The sequence below is a fragment of the Arachis ipaensis genome, chromosome B1 (assembly GCF_059453495.1).
Source record: "Arachis ipaensis isolate K30076 ecotype BB chromosome B1, ASM5945349v1, whole genome shotgun sequence".
In the NCBI taxonomy this organism is placed as follows: Eukaryota; Viridiplantae; Streptophyta; class Magnoliopsida; order Fabales; family Fabaceae; genus Arachis; species Arachis ipaensis.
In genome coordinates this window covers 62,207,662-62,214,595 of record NC_142436.1, presented here as the reverse complement: position 1 = coordinate 62,214,595, position 6,934 = coordinate 62,207,662, and the positions used below count along the sequence as shown (strand labels likewise).

Below are 6,934 nucleotides of genomic sequence, written 5' to 3'. Positions count from 1 at the left end.
TAAGAAAGATTCAAACTTTAAGTTCTAGAATCATATCTTGTGATTTCTTATGAATCAAGTCATTAATTAAGATTTTAAAAATCAAATCTTTTTCAAAACTAATTTCTAAAATATCTTCTTATCTTACCTTTTTCAAAAAGTTGGTTTCAAAATATCTTTTCTAACCTCCTAACTTCTTATCTTTTCAAAATTTGTTTCAACTAACTAACTAACTTTTTGTTTGTTTCTTAACTTTTTCAAAACTACCTAACTAACTCTCTCTCTCTCTCTAATTTTCGAAAATATCTTCCCTCTTTTTCAAAAATTTCTTTTTAATTAACTAATTATTTTTATTTTTGATTTTGAAAATTTTCGAAAAATAATAACATTTTTCAAAAACCATTTTCGAAAATCACTAACCCTTTTTCAAAAATTATTTTCGAAAATTCTCCCTCTCCCATATTATTCTATTTATTTATTCATCTACTAACATCTCATCTCACATCTCAACCCTCCTCACAGTTGTGTTTCTTCCATTATATTACATTCTTTGTCTCCCCCTCTTCTTCTACTCACACATGGACCTCTATACTGTGGTATAAAGGATCCATATTATTATTATTTTTTTTCTGTGCCATCTTCTTTGTCATATGAGCAGGAGCAAGGACAAGAATATTCTTGTTGAAGCAGATCCAGAACCTGAAAGGACTCTGAAGAGAAAATTAAGAGAAGCTAAATTACAACAATCCAGAGATAACCTTTCAGAAATTTTCGAACAGGAAGAGGAGATGGCAACCGAAAATAATAATAATGTAAGGAAGATGCTTGGTGACTTTACTGCACCTAATTCCAATTTACATGGAAGAAGCATCTCCATTCCTGCCATTGGAGCAAACAACTTTGAGCTGAAACCTCAATTAGTTTCTCTGATGCAGCAGAACTGCAAGTTTCATGGACTTCCATCTGAAGATCCTTTTCAATTCTTAACTGAATTCTTGCAGATATGTGATACTGTTAAGACTAATGAAGTAGATCCTGAAGTCTACAGGCTCATGCTTTTCCCTTTTGCTGTAAGAGACAGAGCTAGATTATGGTTGGATTCTCAACCCAAAGACAGCCTGAACTCTTGGGACAAGCTGGTCACGGCTTTCTTAGCCAAGTACTTTCCTCCTCAAAAGCTGAGCAAGCTTAGAGCTGATGTTCAAACCTTCATACAGAAAGAAGGTGAATCCTTCTATGAAGCTTGGGAAAGATACAAACAGTTGACCAAAAAGTGTCCTTCTGACATGCTTTCAGAATGGACCATCCTGGATATATTCTATGATGGTTTATCTGAGCTATCAAAGATGTCACTGGACACTTCTGCAGGTGGATCCATTCACCTAAAGAAAACGCCTGCAGAAGCTCAAGAACTCATTGACATGGTTGCTAATAACCAGTTCATGTACACTTCTGAAAGGAATCCTGTGAGTAATGGGACGCCTATGAAGAAGGGAGTTCTTGAAGTTGATACTCTGAATGCCATATTGGCTCAGAATAAAATATTGACTCAGCAAGTCAACATGATCTCTCAGAGTCTGCATGGAATGCAAGCTGTATCCAACAGTACTCAAGAGGCTTCTTATGAAGAAGAAGCTTATGATCCTGAGAACCCTGCAATAGCAGAGGTAAATTACATGGGTGAACCTTATGGAAACACCTATAACTCATCATGGAGAAATCATCCAAATTTCTCATGGAAGGATCAAAAGCCTCAGCAAGGCTTTAATAATGGTGGAAGAAACAGGTTTAGCAATAGCAAGCCTTTTCCATCATCCACTCAGCAACAGACAGAGAACTCTGAACAAAATACTTCCAATTTGGCAAACTTAGTCTCTGATCTGTCTAAGGCCACTGTAAGTTTCATGATTGAAACAAGATCTTCCATTAGAAATCTGGAAGCACAAGTGGGCCAGCTGAGTAAAAGGATCACTGAAATCCCTCCTAGTACTCTCCCAAGCAATACAGAAGAAAATCCAAAAGGAGAGTGCAAGGCCATTGACATAAGCACCATAGCCGAACCTGTGAGGAGAGGGGAGGACGTGAATCCCAAGGAGGAAGACCTCCTGGGACGTCCAGTGATCAATAAGGAGCTTCCCTCTGAGGAACCAAAGGACTCTGAGGCTCATCTAGAGACCATAGAGATTCCATTGAACCTCCTTATGCCCTTCATGAGCTTTGATGAGTATTCCTCTTCTGAAGAGAATGAGGATGTTACTGAAGAGCAAACTGCCAAGTTTCTTAGTGCAATCATGAAGCTGAATGCCAAATTATTTGGCATTGATACTTGGGAAGTTGAACTTCCCTTGTTCATCAATGAACTAAGTGATCTGGATCAACTGACATTGCCTCAGAAGAGACACTGAGACAGGATCCTGGAAAGTTCATAATACCCTGTACCATAGGCACCATGATCTTTAAGGCTCTGTGTGACCTTGGTTCAGGAATAAACCTCATGCCCCTCTCTGTAATAGAGAAACTAGGAATCTATGGGGTGCAAGCTGCTAAAATCTCATTAGAGATAGCAGACAATTCAAGAAAACAGGCATATGGACAAGTAGAGGACGTATTAGTAAAGGTTGAAGGCCTTTACATCCCTGCTGATTTCATAGTCCTGGATACTGGAAAGGAAGAGGAATCCATCATCCTAGGAAGACCTTTCCTGGCCACAGCAAGAGCTGTGATTGATGTTGACAGAGGTGAAATAGTCCTTCAATGGAATGAGGACTCCCTTGTGTTTAAAACTCAAGGATCTCCCTCTGCAACCATGGAGAGGAAGCAGAAAAAGCTTCTCTCAAAGCAGAGTCAACCAGAGCCCCCACAATCAAACTCTAAGTTTGGTGTTGGGAGGCCACAACCAAACTCTAAGTTTGGTGTTGAACTCCCATATCCAAACTCTAAGTTTGGTGTTGGAGAGTCTCAACAAAGCTCTGCACATCTGTGAGGCTCCATGAGAGCCCACTGTCAAGCTATTGACATTAAAGAAGCGCTTGTTGGGAGGCAACCCAATGTTTATTTATCTAACTATATTTTTCTTAGTTATATGTCTTTGTAGGTTCATGATCATGTGGAGTCACAAAATAAATATAAAATTTGAAAACAGAATAAAAAACAGCAGAAGAAAAATCACACCCTGGAAGAGCATCTGTCTGGCGTTCAGCGCCAGAACAGAGCATGGTTCTAGCGCTGAACGCCCAAAATGGGCAGCTTCTGGGCGCTGAACGCCAGAACAGACATGGTTCTGGCCTTCAACACCAGAAATGGCACACAAATGGGCGTTGAACGCCCAAAATGGCCACCAACCTGGCGCTGAACGCCCAGAGTTGTGTGCAAGGGCATTTTACATGCCTAAATTGGTGCAGGGATGTAAATGCCTTGACACCTCAGGATCTGTGGACCCCACAGGATCATCTCAGGATCTGTGGACCCCACAGGATCCCCACCTACCTCATCATCTCTCTTTCCATTCATGATCATCCCTTCTGTTTTCCATTGACCACTCACATCCATACACCCACTACCTTCAAAATTCAACATCTCTCTCCCACCCAATCTCACCCATATGGCCGAATACACACTCCCACCCATCTCCTCCATATCTTCTTCTTATTCTTCTATTCCTTCTTCTTTTTCTCGAGGGCGAGCAACATTCTAAGTTTGGTGTGGTAAAAGCATAGCTTTTTTGTTTTTTTCCATAACCATTGAGGGCACCTAAGGCCAGAGAAACCTCTAGAAAGAAGAAAGGGAAGACAAAAGCTTCCATCAAGGGTCTATAGCTCAGTGGTAGAACATTTGACTGCAAATCAAGAGATCCCTGAGATACCTCAGGGGATACATTTTCTTCCACACAATTATTGGAAGCAACTAAGGGTGGAACATCAAGAGCACTCCATCATCCTTCATGAAATAAGAGAAGATCAAAAAGCAATGAGAGAGGAGCAACAAAGACAAGGAAGAGACATAGAAGAGCTCAAGGACATCATTGGTTCCTCAAGAAGGAAACGCCACCATCACTAAGGTGGATTCATTCCTTGTTCTTGCTTTCTCTATTTTTCGTTTTCTATATTATGTGCTTATCTATGTTTGTGTCTTCATTACATGATCATTAGTAGTAGTAACTATGTCTTAAAGTTATGAATGTCCTATGAATCCATCACCTCTCTTAAATGAAAAATGTTTTAAATCAAAAGAACAAGAAGTACATGAGTTTCGAATTTATCCTTGAACTTAGTTTAATTATATTGATGTGGTGACAATGCTTCTTGTTTTCTGAATGAATGCTTGAACAGTGCATATGTCTTTTGAAGTTGTTGTTTAAGAATGTTAAATATGTTGGCTCTTGAAAGAATGATGACTAGGAGACATGTTATTTGATAATCTGAAAAATCATAAAAATGATTCTTGAAGCAAAAAAAAGCAGCAAAGAACAAAGCTTGCAGAAAAAAAAATAGGCGAAAAAAAAATAGAAAAAAAAAAGAAAAAGAAAAAGCAAGCAGAAAAAGCCAATAACCCTTAAAACCAAAAGGCAAGGGCAAATAAAAAGGATCCCAAGGCTTTGAGCATCAGTGGATAGGAGGGCCTAAAGGAATAAAATCCTGGCCTAAGCGGCTAAATCAAGCTGTCCCTAACCATGTGCTTGTGGCGTGAAGGTGTCAAGTGAAAACTTGAGACTGAGCGGTTAAAGTCAAGGTCCAAATCAAAAAAAGAGTGTGCTTAAGAACCCTGGACACCTCTAATTGGGAACTTTAGCAAAGCTGAGTCACAATCTGAAAAGGTTCACCCAATTATGTGTCTGTGGCATTTATGTATCCGGTGGTAATACTGGAAAATAGAGTGCTTAGGGCCACGGCCAAGACTCATAAAGAAGCTGTGTTCAAGAATCATCATACTGAACTAGGAGAATCAATAACACTATCTGAACTCTGAGTTCCTATAGATGCCAATCATTCTGAACCTCAATAGATAGAGTGAGATGCCAAAACTATTCAAGTGGCAAAAAGCTATAAGTCCCGCTCATTTGATTGGAGCTATGTTTCATTGATAGTTTGAAATTTATAGTATATTCTCTTCTTTTTATCCTATTTGATTTTCAGTTGCTTGGGGACAAGCAACAATTTAAGTTTGGTGTTGTGATGAGCGGATAATTTATACGCTTTTTGACATTGTTTTTAGTATGTTTTTAGTAGGATCTAGTTACTTTTAGGGATGTTTTCATTAGTTTTTATGTTAAATTCACATTTCTGGACTTTACTATGAGTTTGTGTGTTTTTCTGTGATTTCAGGTAATTTCTGGTTGAAATTGAGGGACTTGAGCAGAAATCAGATTCAGAGGTTGAAGAAGGACTGCTGATGCTGTTGGATTCTGACCTCCCTGCACTCAAAATGAATTTTCTGGAGCTACAGAACTCGAAATGGCGCTCTTTTAATTGCGTTGGAAAGTAGACATCCAGGGCTTTCCAGAAATATATAATAGTCTATACTTTGGCCAAGAATAGATGACGTAAACCGGCGTTCAACGCCAGCTTTCTACCCAAATCTGGCATCCAGCGCCAGAAAAGGAGCCAAAACCAGAGTTGAATGCCCAAACTAGCACAAAAGCTGGCGTTCAACTCCAAGAAGGACCTCTACATGTGCAACACTCAAGCCCAGCCCAAGCACACACCAAGTGGGCCCCGGAAGTGGATCTATGCATCAATTACTTACTCATGTAAACCCTAGTAGCTAGTTTATTATAAATAGGACCTTTTACTATTGTATTAGACATCTTTTGATCATCTTAGGATCTTAGGATCATCTTTGAACGCATTGTTCTTAGACCATGGGGGCTGGCTACACGGCCATGCCTGGACCTTCACTTATGTATTTTCATACGGTAGAGTTTCTACACTCCATAGATTAAGGTGTGGAGCTCTGCTGTTCCTCAAAGATTAATGCAAAGTACTATTGTTTTCTATTCAATTCATCTTATTTCGCTTCTAAGATATCCATTCGCACCCAAGAACGTGATGAAGGTGATGATTATGTGTGACGCTCATCACCATTCTCCCCTATGAACACGTGCCTGACAAACACTTCCGTTCTACATGAAATAAGCTAGAATGAATATCTCTTAGATCTCTTAATTAGAATCTTCGTGGCGTACGCTAGAATGATGGTGGCATTCAAGAGAATCCGGAAAGTCTAAACCTTGTCTGTGGTATTCCGAGTAGGATTCAATGATTGAATGACTGTGACGAGCTTCAAACTCGCGAGTGCTGGACGTTAGTGACAGACGCAAAAGGAGGGTGAATCCTATTCCAGCATGATCGAGAACCGACAGATGATTAGCCGTGCTGTGACAGAGCATGTGAGCATATTTTTCACTGAGAGGAGGGGATGTAGCCACTGACAACGGTGATGCCCTTGCATAAAGCCAGCCATGGAAAGGAGTAAGACTGATTGGATGAAGATAGCAGGAAAGCAGAGGTTCAGAGGAACGAAAAGCATCTCCATTCGCTTATCTGAAATTCCTACCAATGATTTACATAAGTACCTCTATCCCTATTCTATTATTTATTATTCGAAAACATCATTATCAATTTATATCTGCCTGACTGAGATTTGCAAGGTAACCATAGCTTGCTTCATACCAACAATCTCCGTGGGATTCGACCCTTACTCACGTAAGGTATTACTTGGACGACCCAGTGCACTTGCTGGTTAGTTGTATCGAAGTTGTGAACCATGGTATTGGCACCATGTTCTTGGCGCCACTGCCAGGGAAAGAAAGAGCCATGAATTTTACATAATTAAAGTGTAATCACGATTACGCGTACCAAGTTGCTCACATTGCCAGGGATTGTTTGAGCCTGGACATCACAATTTCGTGCACCAGTAGCCACAAATTCTAGCGTCTCCCTTTGCATTTCTCCTTACT

The 6,934-nt window shown here is 39.9% G+C and overlaps 1 non-coding gene across 1 annotated transcript; it reads right to left on the bottom strand.

Annotated features, from left to right (window-relative positions):
* Positions 1 to 1,163: 1,163 nt before the first annotated feature.
* Positions 1,164 to 1,271, bottom strand: LOC148576790 (small nucleolar RNA R71). Its single transcript, XR_015904656.1, has one exon. It is a non-coding gene; the product is annotated as a small nucleolar RNA R71 (small nucleolar RNA).
* Between the last annotated feature and the right edge of the window lie 5,663 nt (positions 1,272 to 6,934).